The sequence below is a fragment of the Oncorhynchus gorbuscha genome, linkage group LG15 (genome assembly GCF_021184085.1).
Source record: "Oncorhynchus gorbuscha isolate QuinsamMale2020 ecotype Even-year linkage group LG15, OgorEven_v1.0, whole genome shotgun sequence".
Classification (NCBI taxonomy): domain Eukaryota; kingdom Metazoa; phylum Chordata; class Actinopteri; order Salmoniformes; family Salmonidae; genus Oncorhynchus; species Oncorhynchus gorbuscha.
The window spans coordinates 16,654,170-16,672,542 of NC_060187.1; the positions used below are offsets into that span (position 1 = coordinate 16,654,170).

Below are 18,373 nucleotides of genomic sequence, written 5' to 3' on the forward strand. Positions count from 1 at the left end.
GCCAGGTGTCCCGTGCTGCGCCTCCCCCTCCTCCACCCCCTACGTACAGGGCAGTTGTGTCCTTGCCAGGACCCACGACAGGGGGCATGGGTAGTGGTGAGTACCCCCAAGCGTCACACTCATCCATAACAGAAAAACCCACCTGACCTCTGTCAAAATCAGTCTGTCTGTGTTGTAGAGATGTTCTGCTGTTTCATGCAGTTAGCTAGTGTAAGCACATACTTGATAGGTTGTCATTGTAAATAAAGAGTTGGTTCTTAACTGACTATCTATTTAAGGCAATGATTAGATTGGTGTGGTTTGCTCTTTGCCTGGAGCGGCTCATTGAAATCTACTGTGAATAGGAGATATCATCATTACATTCTTTAATGTTGCTAGATTAATGATGACTGCCGCCTAATCCTGCCTAATGAGCGGGCCAGTCTTGCTGAAATATAGCTAAACCGTTTGACGAGGAAAAACACTGGATATTTGGCATCTTCTTTTAAATAATGTTTATTAATTATGAAATGATAAAAAATATGAATAACAGTCCAGCCATAAGGCCACTAGAGGCCTGCAGGAAATGGCTACAGTGATTTACACCACACACAATCTTGCTTTACAATCATCACAAACTCTGTTATGTAGTATTGTTCTTCTGTAGACCAGACAGTGTAGTGTACATGACCATGATGAGGACAAGGACCGTTTGTTTAGTTTAACACAAAGGGAATGGGAAACCAGGATTGAGGACTGAAAACACAGCTGGGACAGATCTCGCTGACGCAGCACATCGGAACGTCAGGATGAGTGCAAATTCTGGCCCAGAATGTCTTGTCCCACTGTGGGAAAATAGTCCTCCAATAAATGGACTGGCCCAAGTCAAATCAAAGTTTATTGGTTGCATACACAGTTTAACAGGTGTTATAGCGGTGCACCGAAATGCTTATGTTCCTAGATCCTAACAATGCAGTCAAATGTCAGACATTACAACTGTTTAAATTAAAAGGTAAGTACAGTGGGACAAATCCAGTTAACAACCCAAATAGCACTGTTTCAAAATTCACACTGAACAGGCAACCATGGGACTGGTGTGTGTTGTGTTTCACTGGATTTTTTTCTAATTCAGCTCAGTAGGAATTCAATAAAACATAATGTTCTGTAAACAGGAAACCAGGTTAACCAATCATTATTCCACAATGTAGTAGATGTTCTTGACTCTGTCGTCTGGTCAGTTTTTTGTTTACATGTTCAAAGATCTCCTCAGATTGTAATGTTCTAACTCTCTGGACAGTGATGTCATGATGTTCTAACTCTCTGGACAGTGATGTCATGATGTTCTAACTCTCTGGACAGTGATGTCATGATGTTCTAACTCTCTGGACAGTGATGTCATGATGTTCTAACTCTCTGGACAGTGATGTCATGATGTTCTAACTCTCTGGACAGTGATGTCATGATGTTCTAACTCTCTGGACAGTGATGTCATGATGTTCTAACTCTCTGGACAGTGATGTCATGATGTTCTATCTCTCTGGACAGTGATGTCATGATGTTCTAACTCTCTGGACAGTGATGTCATGATGTTCTAACTCTCTGGACAGTGATGTCATGATGTTCTAACTCTCTGGACAGTGATGTCATGATGTTCTAACTCTCTGGACAGTGATGTCATGATGTTGTAACCCAGATGTCTTCTTGTCCCCATACAGGAGCATCGTCTCCGGCTCTTCCTGCTACACCGTCAGCTCCATCAGCGGTTTTCAGCAGCCCTCCCCCTCCCCCTCCACGCCCCACCTCACGACCCAAATTGCCCCCTGGGAAACCTAGCAAGGGGGACATGGTATGTGATATCGTCCATCTCTATTTAGACTGTACTTAAACAGAAACAACAACAGCTCAAATCCCGCCTCAAAAAGCACACTCCCCCTCTTAAGATGTTTATACTGTATGGTACCTCCATATCTTGAGATATCTGTACTTTCAATTTTTTGTGGTGTCACTTTTAGCCCCCCAAAAATGTATGTTGAACTGTGAGGGTGTCTGAACATAAAAACAGTGATACTAGTATATCCTGTAATCTCTCTCTCTCTCTCTCTCTCTCTCTCTCTCTCTCTCTCTCTCTCTCTCTCTCTCTCTCTCTCTCTCTCTCTCTCTCTCTCTCTCTCTCTCTCTCTCTCTCTCTCTCTCTCTCTCTCTCTCTCTCTCTCTCTCTCTCTCTCTGTGTCCCCCCCCAGAGCCGGCCCTTCAGTCCCCCGGGCAGTCACTCGTCCAGCCCCCTTCCATTGCCCCCTGGCCCGGGCCGAGAGCACTTCCTCTATCTCCTCCAACAACTCCCTGAGTGCCACCACCCCCACCGTCGGTAAAAATCTCACCCTTTCTGTGTCAGGTGTGTGTACACCATCATCTCCTATCTCTATCTGAGCTAGTGTGGTTATTTGTGCTACTGTGGTAGTCTGTGCTCTGTTGCCTGTGTGGTTTGGTCAATTTCTCCTACCTAGATGGCCGAATCCATTTAAATCCCTTTCCCTAGGGTATCGTAGTATGTGCCATGCGCACTGGTTTGAGTGTGTCAAGAACTGCAACACTGTGGGTTTTTCACACAGTTTCCCGTGTGTATCAAAAATGGTCCACCACCCAAAAGACATCCAGCCAACTTGACACAACTGTGGGAAGCATTGGAGTCAGAATGGTCCAGCATCCCTGTGGAATGTTTTCAAAACCTTGTAGAGTCCATTCCCGACAAATTGAGGCTGTTCTGAGGGCAAAGGGGGTGCCCGAAGGTGTTCTTAATGTTTTGTGCACTCAGTGTATATCTTCTCGAGTACAGTATTCACTCAATGTATTACACTGCATTTCTGTGAATGTGGTATAGGATTTTCAAGAATAGAAATGCCTAATAAGTCATAATGTAATGGTTAAATATACTGTAACCATTCACTCAGCTAGGGGAAAAGGAACCTACAGTATATGACAACACAATACAGGCCGTCATAAGGAACATATGGTATTAAACCTAGAGAGCCACATTGTAAATCTTCACTTAATTGAAGCATAATGTGGTAAAGGTTTCCTGGGTATTTACTGTTTTTTGTTAGATACACAAAGCAATATGCATGCGTCATATTTCCGTTGGATAAGTAAGGAGAACAGTAGAAAATAGGCTTAGCGAGCGGAGAGCCTACAATTGAAGTGCTGATCATACCTTGTGTTTCGCATCCCGTTGATTTTTTTTTCCCCCAACATTTTTCATCCAGCCATAATATTTGAGTTCACAACATGCCCTCCATACGTTGACACTGTACCTTTTATAATTGTGACCATTGTTTCTGACATGGTTTTATTCTTCAGTTAGATTTCTCCTTTGTTTTGATATGCGTTCTTTTTGTTTTGTTTTTGTTCTCGTCTTTGTCCCTTTTCCTTTTGGGCTGTCGCCTGGCGTGATGTCAGAAGATGATGCATTTGTAGACAAACTGCCTACATTTGGGAGGCCTTTTGATTCTCTGGCAGGTACAGTATAGTGTGGATGAAGGGAGGGGGCTATCTGAGAGGAAGGGGCTGGGGCTGGGACCTGGAAGGGGTCCGGTGATGCCTATTTACCCATGATGATGTCATACGTCATCCATCCATGAGAATGTTCTTGCTTTGTTTGATTTTGTCAAGCCGTCTCAGAATGGATGGCAGCCATCCTGTGAGGGGAGTAGATGTTGAACTGAGATATTGGAGTACGCCACAGATTACGTTTTCATTGTTTCACTTTGATAAATGGTGGAACACCTCTCTCGCTGTCTATCTTACTCACATACTCTCACATCAAAGTATCCCAAGGATACTTTTTCAGGAAGCTGAAATGCCATGCATCTCTTTTTTAGCTTCCGAAAACCGGCATCTTTGGCTGTCCTGCCCTCATCACAGCAACGTCCCTGTTTTGTATGATAGTCATTGTGTGTGTACTGTATGGAGAGCACTGTGTTTTCAAGCATGCTGTTCCTCTGCAGTGCTGTGTGTGTATGAGTGTGTGTTCATGTGTATTAAAAGGGTAGTCTGTCTGAAGAGCTTCTGTGGCATCGAGATCCAGACACACACTCCAGGGACGTCATTTCAGATAAACCTAAGGAATGGAAAAGTAAAAGGGGGGGGGGTATTCCTCCAAGGAATTGAAGCTAATTTCCTGCATTTCTACACAATTTAAAAACTCTCAAGCAACATTTCCTACAGCCATTATCACCTTGTTGCTGTAGCTTCATTCACTTCAGTCAATAGGGGACTTAACATTCTACAAGAATAAGCTGCTACTCACTAGCTCATCACCGGGATAACATTTCCAGTTTGGTTACATGTCAAGTCAAACAGCAGTTACCTATCTAAAGCGATCTACTACAGCCATCTTTACCTCTGCACTGTTTTGTAGAAAAAGTCATGCTGTTCCCTGCAGCTGTGTCCATGTCCTCTCCATAAAGCCGGCCAGCCACACAATCATCCTTCGCTCCCGCTCCCAGGCATCCACATGGTCCTTAAGTCTGCTAAACTGCATGATTGTAGCAGCCTATTTTAAATAGTTGGTGTTGAGCCACACACACACACACACACACACACACACACACACACACACACACACACACACACACACACACACACACACACACACACACACACACACACACACACACACACACACACACACACACACACACACACACACACACACACACACACACACACACACACTGTGATACAGACAGATCATAATTTGAAGTCTGGAAGGAAAATGAGTGTCTCCAGCCAGTTGGTAAATATTGTGCCACCTTCTCCTCAACAGGCAGGCAGACAGACAGACAGCTTCCAAACTTCTCACCCTGACTCCCATCTACCCCCCTCCCTCTGTCCCAGATCGCCTCTTCTCTCTCACTCCACCCCATGGGAACATGTTTCTCCACTTCACTCTGCTCCACTTCACTAACCACCCCCATCAGAACACCTGCCCACTATTCTCTAGTGTCTTCACCCACAGTCATCCTTCACTCAATCCATCAACTCCAGCCATCTATTCACGACACCCAAAGGCCCCAATCACCGCCTAAGCAGTCGCACCTTAACACTGATCCCTTCGACCAACTCCCCTCCTCCACCAATAGTTTTACCCTCATCACTGCCCCCTGGTGTATGTCATCAGGTTGATTTGTTTATTTATTTGGATCCCCATTAGCTTTTGCAGAAGCAGCAGCTACTCCTTCTGTGGTCAACAGACAGTCCAACAGCCAGGCTCCATCTGTATTGAAAGACAAAGCATGACACAAAAACCGTTAGAATATTAGCATTAGGACAGGAGGATGTGATTTAAAAGGATTCAAGTAATGTTAATGAATGTTTTCTATAGCAGTGTGTAGATGAGCATTGTATGATGGGTGTCATTCCCAGTCAGTCCTCCTCCAGGCTTGGCTTTTTCTCTCCATGCTCCAAGAGACTCAACACCCACCATCCACCAACAGATACCTAACTTCACCTGGTCCAACCTCCAACCCCCTCCCACGCACCCACACGTGACCGTTTCACACTAATAAGCCGAGCTGTACTAAGCTTATCTGGCGTGTCCAGTTGCTTCCTGGAACCATGCTGGAAAGGACAATGTAGAAAGAATATGATCTGAGCCTGCACAGTAAGGTTCGGGTTGGACTATAGTGTGAAATGACCCACAGACACACAGGGTCACGCACAATTTGTTCCTGTCCTGTCCTGGTGTTTAGGCTTGCTGTGCCATGCACCCCTCTTTACCCCACCTCACCTCACTGTGTTGTGTGATGGACCTGCCATGTGACTCATGCTACTGTCCTTCTCTCTTCCTCCTCCTCTCACCCACCCTCCTCACCCACTCTCCCTCCTCCCTGCCCCACCACAGAGAATGACCAGCCTTCCCTGGTTTGGTTTGACAGAGGGAAGTTTTATTTAACCTTTGAAGGTAAGTTGTGTCTGCACAACGGCTAACTGCAGTGCACACACTCACCCGGGGTCACCCAGGCCTCATCTGTGCAAGCTTCTCCTCTAACTCCTCCCCACTTCTTTATCTCCTCCCCCTCCTCTAACTCCTCAGTCATGGCCACATCTCACTCCTTCCAAACGAACTGCTGCGCCCCTCTACATCCAGCCCTATTGTCTTATTCCTCATACTCCTCCTCTCGTCGTCATTCGTTCTCATTTCACATTCGGTGTCCACAAGTCTGCCGTTTCCTAAAAAATAATCAAATTGAATCAAATTTTATTGGTCACATACACATGGTTAGCAGATGTTATCGCTAGTGTAGCGAAATGCTTGTTCTTCTAGTTCCGACAGTGCAGCAATATCTAAAAATTCCACAAAAAATACCTAATGGAAGGGAATGGAATAAGAATATATAAATATATGGAGCAATGACAGAGTGGCATAGGCTACGATGCAATAGATAATATAGAATTCAGTATATACTGTACATATGAGATGAGTATGATATGTAAACATTATTAAAGTGGCATTATTAAAGTAACTAGTGATCCATTTATTAAAGTGGCCAATGATTTCAAGTGTGTATGTAGGCAGCAGCCTCTGCGCTAGTGATGGCTGTTTAATAGTCTGATGGCCTTGAGATAGAAGCTGTTTTTTAGTCTCTCGGTCCCAGCTTTAATGCACCTGTACTGACCTCACCTTCTGGATGATAGCGGTGTGGACAGGCAGTGGCTCGGGTGGTTGTTGTCCTTGATGATCTTTTTGGTCTTCCTGTGACATTGGGTGCTGTTGGTGTCCTGGAGGGCAGGTAGTTTGCCCCCGGTGTTGCTTTGTGCAGACCGCCCTCTGGAGAGCCCTGCGGTTGTGGGCGGTGCAGTTGCCGTACCAGGCGGTGATAAAGCCCGACAGGATGCTCTCAATTGTGCATCTGTAAAAGTTGTGAGGGTTCTAGGTGACAAGCCAAATTTCTTCAGCCTCCTGATCATTGATCGTTCTTCATGTACTTTACTAATCTCTGTTTTTGTCATTTTCTTTTTTGTGTGGACTCACTCTCTTTGGTCTTTTGGGTTTGGATATTGATCTCTCTCTCTCTCTTTGGTCTTTTGGGTTTGGATATTGATCTCTCTCTCTGATTTTGTCTCAATGACTCAGCATCAACAGTATGTCTGGAATACGCATGTCCTCTCTCTCACTCTTTGCAAAACTATTTTTTATTCTTTATTTTTGTCAGTCTTCTCAGTGTTTCTGAAACACAACAAACCTCCTCAGGTAACTGGCTTTATTAACCCTCCTACTGTAAATATAGTGAAACCTGAAATTGTACAACAATGTCCAACAGTCTTGAGGGACTTCACATTGATTTACAGTACATTCAACATTTCATTTAACAGGGTAATGGGATATCATAGGAGCTAAACCCACCCACACATCATACACCGGTATTGGTTCTCATTTCAATTACATAGATACAGTATGTGACAATGGAGTAGTGGCCTGAGGGAACACACTAAATGTATTGAGTAAAGTGTTTTACGAAATGTAATATTATAAATTGTATATAACTGCCTTAAATGTGCTGGACCACAGGGAGAGTAGGCAGCTAATGGGGATCCTTAATAAATACAAAATATGAATACAGTGATTCTCTCACACACTTTGGTTCTCCATCTTCATCCATACATGGCTGTTGAGAGATGGAGAGTTAGGGAACAGAAAATAGAGGGTGTAGTACAGGAAGTGGGAGGAGTCTAAAGGACAGAGATGTAGTGGAGCAGCCAAGAGAGGGATGAGAGAACAGTAGTAGCTTTGGTGGTTTGTGAGGACTATGGACATGGGTTGTGTTTAATGCTGAAAGTCTTCCTTCTCTCTTTCTGCTTTTCATTGTCTCTCTCTCCAACATTTTTTTGGTCTGAGTGAGTCTCTCTCTCTCTCTCTCTCTCTCTCTCTCTCTCTCTCTCTCTCTCTCTCTCTCTCTCTCTCTCTCTCTCCTTTCTGTATTGCTATTATTAAATGTGTGTGTGCTGTCTGAAACAGGCTGCTCCAGGGGACCCAGCCCTCTCACCATGGGGGCCCAGGACACCCTTCCGGTGGCGGCAGCTTTTACTGAAACAGTCAATGCCTTCTTCAAAGGAGCCAACCCTAACAAGTAGGTCCACTCAAACACGTTAGGAGATGTCTCTCACTGTATGCACCCTCTCTTTCTACCCCTTTTTCTCTCCCTCTGTGTCTCTCACTGTATGCACCCTCACTTTCTCCCCCCTTTTTCTCCCCCTCTGTCTCTCACTGTATGCACCCTCACTTTCTACCCCTTTTTCTCTCCCTCGCTGTCTCTCTCTCTGTCCCTTTCTATCTTTCTCCCAATTCTCTTCACTCTCCACTCTCTCACTCTTTTTCCCTCTTTCCATTTCATTTCTATGATATCTCTCTCATTTCTTTACTCTGTTCTCCTCTTTGTCCTCCTTCGGACGCTCTAACCTCCTCCTCCCGTGTACCTGTCAAAAGGTGTGTTGTGAAGATCACAGGCGAGATGGTGCTGTCGTTTCCAGCGGGGATCACACGGCACTTTGCCAATAACCCGTCCCCTGCCGTGCTAACCTTCAGCATAACCCATTACAGCTGGCTGGAGCATGTACTGCCTAATCCCCAGCTACTCTGCTGGTAAAGACCACTATAACACCCCTCACACAACTCACCACGCCCTGTAGCATTTAGAACATGTGACATTGAACGCCTAAAATCATACTGTAACAAAACAATCCACCTGTCCTGTTCTGACTGGGCTCTGAGTCACTGTGAATTCATCCCAGTGGTCTGACTAACCACCTCATTCCAAGGTTATTCTGCACTCTCATATGTAAAATGCATCAGTTGTTGTTGTTGTTGTATAGCACTCAGTATCTGTTTGCAATCTCTGCACTGCAATAGTCCTGACCTCTGTGTAGTAGATACAAAGATAACTTGTACTCTGTTGTCTGTGTTGACTTAAGTTTAGCTGGATCAATCATGACATTAGATAATATGATGAAATACATATTGCGTGCCCACACAGTGACACCGCCACAACACCCAACCCTGACTGCAAGACCTTCTGGGTGAACATGCCAAACCTGATGACCCATCTAAAGAAGGTGGCCGAGCAGAAACCCCAGGCCACATACTACAATGTGGACATGCTCAAATACCAGGTGAGCTGAACTATGTTCTACTATAGAGATACAGAAACCAATACCAGGTCAGCCCATCTCTCTGTCTGCAACTGGTACTAGATTATAGGCTGATCCATAGAGATCAAGTGATGTCTTCTTTCTGTGACCCGAAGGTTGACCCATTTAAAACCAGATATTTAAAGTCTGTCATGTCCAGTCTGTATCCATAGTTACTATTCCAGTTGAATGTTATTATGCAGTCTTTCCTCTGTATTGTTTATGCGTGCAGGTATCAGCGCAAGGCCTCACGTCGACCCCCCTGAACCTGGCAGCCAGTTGGCGGTGTGAACCCACCAGCACGGACCTCCGGATAGACTACAAGTACAACGGCGGCTCCATGACAACGCCCGTGGCGCTCAACAACGTCCAGTTCCTGATCCCTGTAGACGGAGGGGTCACCAAGCTACTGGCTGTGCTTCCCCCTGCCGCATGGTAAGACAGAATAGTATAGTGCACGTCATAACTGTATACAATGCATTTCTATTGAATTAAATTCACTTAATTTGATCATTAAAAGTTGAAGGCTGCTTCTGAGACATCCCCATGGCTCTATGGCTCAGCCCTGTGGTGAAGACATTCATTTTTTGTGTTTGAAAAGGCCCGTTTCCCAGACCCAGATTTAACCAATTCCTTGCTTTCAGAGAGTAACCGATCACATTTGATTCTGTTATTCCAGGAATGCAGAGCAGCAAAGAATCCTGTGGAAGATTCCTGATATTTCCCAGAAATCTGAAAATGGAGGTAAATAACCTTGTTTATACCCAGGAGGAATCAGTCATGCCTTGTTATCATCTTCTCCACTAAAGTACTAATCAAAAAGAATTGGTGAAGTCGCGTCATGACAACAGGCTCTAAGGGCTTGAAACACATCATGTTAATGCGGGTGTAGCGAAATGCTTGTGCTTCTAGTTCCGACAATGCAGTAATAACCAACGAGTAATCTTACCTAACAATTCCAAAACTACTACCTTATACACGTTTTTCTGCCGAGAGTACTTGCGAACTAAGTGCAAAGCAATTTTACATGTAGAATTGCGCAAAAAATGTTGGCAGTCGATCAAATCAAATTGTATTTGTCACATACACATGGTTAGCAGATGTTAATGCGGGTGTAGCGAAATGCTTGTGCTTCTAGTTCCGACAATGCAGTAATAACCAACGAGTAATCTTACCTAACAATTTCAAAACTACTACCTTATACACACAAGTGTAAAGGGATAAAGAATATGTACATAATGATATATGAATGAGTGATGGTACAGAACGGCATAGGCAAGATGCAGTAGATGGTATCGAGTACAGTATATACATATGAGATGAGTAATACAGGGTATGTAAACATTATATAAAGTGGCATTGTTTAAAGTGGCTAGTGATACATTTTTTACATCAATTTTTCCATTATTAAAGTGGCTGGAGTTGAGTCAGTATGTTGGCAGCAGCCACTCAATGTTAGTGATGGCTGTTTAACAGTCTGATGGCCTTGAGATAGAAGCTGTTTTTCAGTCTCTCTTTCCCTGCTTTGATGCACCTGTACTGACCTCGCCTTCTGGATGATAGCGGGGTGAACAGGCAGTGGCTCTGGTGGTTGTTGTCCTTGATGATCTTTATGGCCTTCCTGTGACATCAGGTGGTGTAGGTGTCCTGGAGGTACTCTGGAGAGACTTACGGTTGTGGGCGGAGCAGTTGCCGTACCAGGCGGTGATACAGCCCGACAGGATGCTCTCGATTGTGCATCTGTAAAAGTTTGTGAGTGCTTTTGGAGACAAGCCGAATTTCTTCAGCCTCCTGAGGTTGAAGAGGCACTGCTGCGCCTACTTCACCACGCTGTCTGTGTGGGTGGACCAATTCAGTTTGTCTGTGATGCGTACGCAGAGGAACTTAAAACTTACTACCCTCTCCACTACTGTCCCATCGATGTGGATAGGGGGTTGCTCCCTTTCCTGAAGTCCACGATCATCTCCTTTGTTTTGTTGACGTTGAGTGTGAGGTTATTTTCCTGACACCACACTCTGAGGGCCCTCACCTCCTCCCTGTAGGCCGTCTCGTCGTGGTTGGTAATCAAGCCTACCACTGTAGTGTCGTCTGCAAACTTAATGATTGAGTTGGAAGCGTGCATGGCCATGCAGTCGTTGGTGAACAGGGCATACAGGAGAGGGCTCAGAACTCACCCTTGTGGGGCCCCAGTGTTGAGGATCAGCGGGGTGGAGATGTTTTTACCTACCCTCACCACCTGGGGGCGGCCCGTCAGGAAGTCCAGTACCCAGTTGCACAGGGCGGGGTCGAGACCCAGGTAGAAGCACGGTGGCTAGGAAAAGCTCAGTAGAAAGGCAAGAACCTAGGAAGAAACCTAGAGAGGAACCAGTGGCCAGTCCTCTTCTGGCTGTGCCGGGTGCAGATTATAACAGTACATGGCTAAGATGTATAACAGTACATGGCTAAGATGTTCAAACATGCATAGACAACCAAAATTAATAATAATAATCACAGTGGTTGTAGAGGGTGCAACAGGTCAACACCTCAGGAGTAAATGTCAGTTGGCTTTTTATAGCCGAGCATTCAGAGGTTATCTGTGCTTTGAATCCTAAATAAATCTGACAGTGTCACCAGCAAAGCACCATCACACCACCTCCTCCATGCTTCACGGTGGGAACCACACATGTGGAGATCATCCATTCACCTACTCTGCATCTCACAGAGACACAGTGGTTGGAACCAAGAATCTCAAATTTGGACTCATCAGACCAAAGGTGTAACGGCGTTCGTCTGTTGAAGAAAGAGAGTCGGACCGAAATGCAGCGTGTAGGTTACTCATGACTTTAATGAAGGAACGCGGTACATGAAATAACTGATACTAACTACAAAAACAACAGAACGGAACGTGAAACTTATTACAGCCTATCTGGTGACTACAACACAAAGACAGGAACAAACACCCACGAAATACGGTTCCCAATCAGAGACAACGACAAGCACCTGACTCTGATTGAGAATCGCCTCAGGCAGCCAAGCCTAACAACACCCCTAATCAGCCGCGATCCCAAATAATACAAACCCCAATACGAATACAACATATAAACCCATGTCACACCCTGGCCTACCCAAACATATAACAAAAACACAAAATACAATGACCAAGGCGTGACAAAAGGTCAGATTTCTATTGGTCTAATGTCCATTGCTCGTTTTTCTTAGCCCAAGCAAGTCTCTTCTTCTTATTGGTGTCCTTTAGTAGTGGTCTCTTTGCAGCAATTCAACCATGAGTCTCCTCTGAACAGTTGATGTTGAGATGTGTCTGTTACTTGAACTCTGTGCATTTATTTGTGCTACAATCTGAGGTGTAGTTAACTCTAATGAACTTATCTTGTGCAGCAGAGGTAACTCTGGGTCTTCCTTTCCTGTGGCGGTCCTCATGAGAGCCAGTTTCATCATAGCGCTTAATGGTTATGCGACTGCACTTGAAGAAACTTTCAAAGTTCTTGAAATGTTCCGTATTGACTGACCTTCATGTCTTAAAATAATGATTGACTGTCGTTTCTCTTTGGTTATTTGAGCTGTTCTTGCCATAATATGGACTTAGCCCTATTTGGTAAAATACCATCTTCTATGTACCACCCCTACAAGAAGGAAATAAATTCCACAAATTAACTTTTAACAAGGCACACCTGTTAATTGAAATGCTTTCCAGGTGACAACCTCATGAAGCTGATTGAGAGAATGCCAAGAGTGTACAAAGCTGTCATCAATGCAAAGGGTGGCTACTTTAAAGAAACTCAAAGAATTTGTTGAACACTTTCTTGGTTGCTACATGATTCCATATGTGTTATTTCTTAGTATTGATGTCTTCACTGTTATTCTACAATGTAGAAAATATAAAAAATTAAGAAAAACCCTTAATTAAGTAGGTGTGTCCAAACATTTGACTGGTACTGTATATGCATGTGTATGTTCGTGCAGTATATTTAACCTTTGTCCCTCTCTGTGACGTCCCCAGGCATTGGCTCATTGTTGGCACGGTTCCAGCTGTCGGAGGGCCCCAGTAAACCCTCTCCCCTGGCGGTCCAGTTCACCAGCGAGGGCAGCACTCTGTCAGGCTGTGATATAGAACTGGCTGGGCCAGGGTACCGCTTCTCACTCATCAAGAAGAGGTTCGCTGCAGGTGAGACACTGCCTTTCTTCACTTACTCTGCTAAACAGAAGTAATGTTACCTAAATCTATTATGGAGTGCATCCCATCCTTCACAAATGATCAGAATAAGGGAAAGATTGACTCAAATTAGCGTGGCACTCATAGTGTAATAATAACATGATTATAAACTAACAGTGTATCACTGTGATATTAATTGGTGTTATTACACTGTGTTGATACAGTATTATCGTGTTTTGCTATGTGTACATAGTTGCATGTATGATTCCTTTTTACACATAGGTATTCAAACCCAAGGCATGTTTGTCATTTTCAGGAAAATACTTGGCAGACAACTGATACTTCATACTACTACTGAACAAATACAATGGAGATCTTCATCTCAATGGATTAATAAAATCCTATACTACAGAGGACAGACCTACACCACCACCTCCCTACAGACAGACACTTCTTTCTAAACCCGCGAGACAGACAGGCCAAGGCCACACAGCCTACTGTACCCAGCAGTATTGTATAGCTTGCATATAGTCTCGTGGACCGTTTTAGGGTGTAATTATTGTATTTGTAAAATGTATTCAAATGTATTAATTTCAGAACATCTGTATTGCTGCTGCTCTAGACATCCACCTGGGTTTCCCTCTCTAAAGGTACATGCTTCTGCCTCTCTATCCCACTCTCTAACGTGTGGTGTTCAAACTTAAACACTGCTACAGCTACCTAGCTACTCAACCGCAAAATCATGGTCTCAACCGTGAACCTAACACATAATACATTGAGTATATTTTGATGCAACAACAAATATGTGGTATTAGGAGAGGATGTATGAAAAGACAATTGGGTTGTGCCATTGAGTGAACTAAAATGAATAGACGCACAATGATGTCACACTCCTCCATTCAGTTTAAGGGAGGGGCTAATTCCTGCTTCTCGCATGCCTCTGATTGGCCACGGTTAGAACTACCATGAAATTCTGGGTATTGGAGTTTTTATTCTGTTGGGTTTTTAACAGTTAATGCGTTACACACTGGCATAGCAGGTTTAAAGGACATTGTTCATTTGGATGGTGACCATTACCAGACTAACATCGACTTCAAATATATACTCTCAACATTTTCCTCAGAAATTATCAGAAAGTCCTGAGTAGTTGGGCAGCTGCAACAATAAATACATTCTTGGTTGCAATATAAAACAAATATAATATGTTTCCCTCAATAAAAAAACCTGTACAAAGTCTTATTTGAAATGAATAATATATATCTGAAAGGGCGTTTGGTGTTTTCCTTCCTTTCTGTTGTTCCTGACACAGCAGTGGTAGACGTACTTCAGAGTACATTACAGCATTCTATTTTTATTTATTGATGATAATGATTTTAAAAGTATGTAAAAAAGGTATGTGATTCTGTATATGAATAGAATTTCAATGGTATTGTAATTTAGAATGGAAGGCATAAATATTCTAAATATCTTTTTTTGTTATCTGTGTAGTTGGGTAACCTGTGTACAGTATAATGTATAAGGTATAATTTTAGAATTTATTTCAGATATATAATTTTTTAACTCAAGTGCATCAGAAGATTTGACTACAGTATATATGTGTGTGGGGGGATAAAAAAAACAAGATGAATAGCACCTGGATGTGTACGTCAGGCTGTATGAAAGCAGTGTTGTTTAGAGTTACACTAATAGTTATTACCTTGGATAATCAGTCAGGTTTTGACTATGTTCTGCTCTGTTTCCATTCACCTCAATGTGTTATTCTGCATCAAACAGCATGAACTCCCCTTCGGATCAAACCAACCAGCGCTTGAATCCATGGCTTTATTTTGCATAATGGTAATGGTCTCTGTGAGATAATATAATAATAATAGATGACATGGTGACGAGGATTTGGAGGGAGGTTAGATGACCAAAACGCTTTTTGTATTTTATGTGTGTACTCCAGACAGTCCTCTAAAAGATAGAGAAATAAGGGGAATATTTTTTTAAACAACAACAAAACCCATCTTGTTTCATGTGAAGAGCACTGTGCTGATAATGTTAGAAACCTCCTGAATGCTCTGATATTCAACATAGAGAACAAAATGTGTGTGATGACATTTAACTTAAAAGGTCTCCTCGTGTGGGCATCATAAGTATGTCAGGATACTATCTGTACTTCATGAAGCTACATAGCACCATTTATACACCTGCATTAGAACGGCCATAGAAGTGTCTTACATGTCCATTTTGTCTGACCATTTAGTTGGCATTTCTAAGTAAGGCATCAATGAATTGTGTCATGTAGCTCTCTGTATAGCTGTTTAGTGAGTAACACTTGAACATTATTGTACACACCTAACTATAGTTAACAGAAATGACATTGGTAATGTTACTACTGTTTATGAAGTATGTATGATCTCGTGCTTATGATGGAGGGAGGGTTCAAGCTAAGTGTTGAGGCATGGTGTAATGTAATGTGTGTCTGCACACAGTTACAGTATAGTGTTAAAGTCAAGTGGTCTACCAACCAATAGACTCGTTGACCTGTTGTCATGTTAACTGTGAGAACTGAAGACCAGAGCAGGAAGTGTGTCTGTGTGTGGCGTGCTAAGCCAGACTGCTTTGGGTACCGTATTGTTTCTCTGTCAACCACATGTGGAAGCTGTGTTTGTACAGACAATGTTAAGATGATCTGATGAGAAACTACGTTAGCTTTTTTCCAAAACCAATAAAAGTTATGAACTGGACAAGTTTTTGGAGCACTCTTTTTGCAACTCACAGCAGAAGTTGTATTAGTCGTAGGTACAGGATACACAGGGTATACACTGTCCAACAAAATGCTTACTTACAGGTTCCTTCTCCACAATGCAACAACAATAAGAAAGAACACAAGATAAGATTACCAACATAAAGTAAATGCCTCAATAGAATATCATAAATATTTTGCATGTTGCTCAAATGCAGTTTATTCTGTATTTCCTCCACCAATTTTGTGTTCTGATAATACAGTGCAACACATCAAGGTTGGCTGTAACAACATTGTCTTAAAGCCTTACTAGGAATACACTCCTTCTGCTATTAAGTAGCTGTTTATAATTGTGTGCTGTGAGGGAGATCTAACTGTAGTATGATTAGCCTTTAATTCAACGTACCATATGTACTGTACATATATGTTTGTTTCATTTGATATTTATATGGATATATTTGTTATTTCATCTGTTTGTGTTATCCAATGCACAGGATAGTGAATATGAAATTGTTTGATGTACCGTACTAATGAAATGTTCCAAACGAATGCAGAATGAACCACCATGTTATGATGTGGGTTTTCTCTGAAATAAAGGAGGCGTATCAATTATGTTCGATCAATTGTTATGTATTCAATTATTTTGGTCCAATTCAGTATGAATACAAAGGATTTATCTCCTTTAAATAACCTTAGTGGTCGTGACTGGTCTCGGAAGGATTAGAACAAGTCTACATTTCCTATTCTGCACTCGTATCACATCAACCCTCACTTTGCATATATTTCCTTTTTTGGCCAAGCATTCAGATTGTCTTCTCCCAGAGGATGAAAAATGATGTAACACCTTGGCAACACACAGTATTCCAGGTAAGACCTGCCAATCATCTGAGTGGGGAATTCACTGTCTACCTTGTTTTGTATTCCGAGTGGATGACTGTGCTGTGTGGATAGAAGATGACAGATATAGCCTACACTACAGTACACACAGTACAACATTTGACCTACTCTCTTTGTCGTCTTTTTTTGTACTTGCAGACACTATTGTTCTGTTTAGTTTGATTGGTAATCGCTGTATTTAGGTGCTGTGGCATAATGTCTGTGTTTTGTCGTGTCGCTGATAGCCTCAACTTGCGGTGTCAGTTAAAGATGGAAATGGACTTAAGACTATATGGGTATGCAATTAAAGACTGCAGTGTTAAGAGTCAAAAAGACCAAAGCGTTTTAGTAATCCACAGTGGATTAAAATGTCACACTAAGTCATCACGTAACAGCAAAACACATCACACCCCCATGTCAAGCATAAGGAAAATATACAGTGCAATCAAGATAAGTATTTTCAAGAAGTTACATGAAAGTCCCTGAATTCAGCTTTGGTTCTGAACTCTCTCATCATCGACACATATAACAGAGGCTGCTTTCTTCTTGTGTCTCCATGAAAAACATCTCCAGGAAATAGAGCTCCCTCCCTGCTCAATGTCATCCACACACATAAACACAAGTTCAAGTTTATCTCAAACGCTAATAATATGCACCAAATGCTAAACCTATGATAACCGCAAGTTACAACTATATAAAAAGCTCTATCTAAAAGCTCTATCTAAAAATATATATTTAAAAGCTCTATCTAAAAGCTCTGATTTCATAACATCTATTTTGGATTGTTCTGTGCAAGTATTAATGATATGATACCTCACATTCTGTTTTTCTTGAGCCTTCTACTTGTGTTTATCTATTTATGTCTCTAGGAATAAAGCAGCAGGACAGGTTTCCAAAGTAAGAGAGCGAGCCCATTGGTCAAAACTGTTTGTAATGACATTATTTCAACTGCTTTGACCGCTGGGAGTCTGGGGGCCATTTGACTAGATGTTCAGTAGTCTTATGGCTTGGTAGAAGCTGTTTAGAAGCCTCTTGGACCTAGACTTGGCGCTCCGGTACCGCTTGCCTTGTGGTAACAGAGAGAACAGTCAATTACTAGGGTGGCTGGAGTCTTTGACAATTTTTAGGGCCTTCCTCTGACACCGCCTGGTATATCCTCTAATTGGTTCTAATGAGAATGGTTAATATGCTAACTGCCTGCCGTGGTCTGCCCACTGGGAACAGGCTGGCCCTGATATCATCAGCATCATAATCCGATTATAAGAGGTGGGTTCTGCTGGGCTATAATGTTCCAGAGAACAGGACTGCATAACAGACCTCCATAACCCAGTCAGAGGAGAAACTGCCTGTCTGACACTGCATGCCTGCCTGCCTTCCTGCCTTTCTGACTGCCCACCTGCCTTCCTTCCTGCCTTTCTGACTGCCCACCTGCCTTCCTTCCTGCCTTTCTGACTGCC

At 42.9% G+C, this 18,373-nt stretch overlaps 1 pseudogene; it reads left to right on the forward strand.

Annotated features, from left to right (window-relative positions):
• LOC123996469 overlaps positions 1–16,659 on the forward strand; it is a 35,484-nt pseudogene extending 18,825 nt beyond the window's left edge.
• The last annotated feature ends 1,714 nt before the right edge of the window (positions 16,660–18,373 follow it).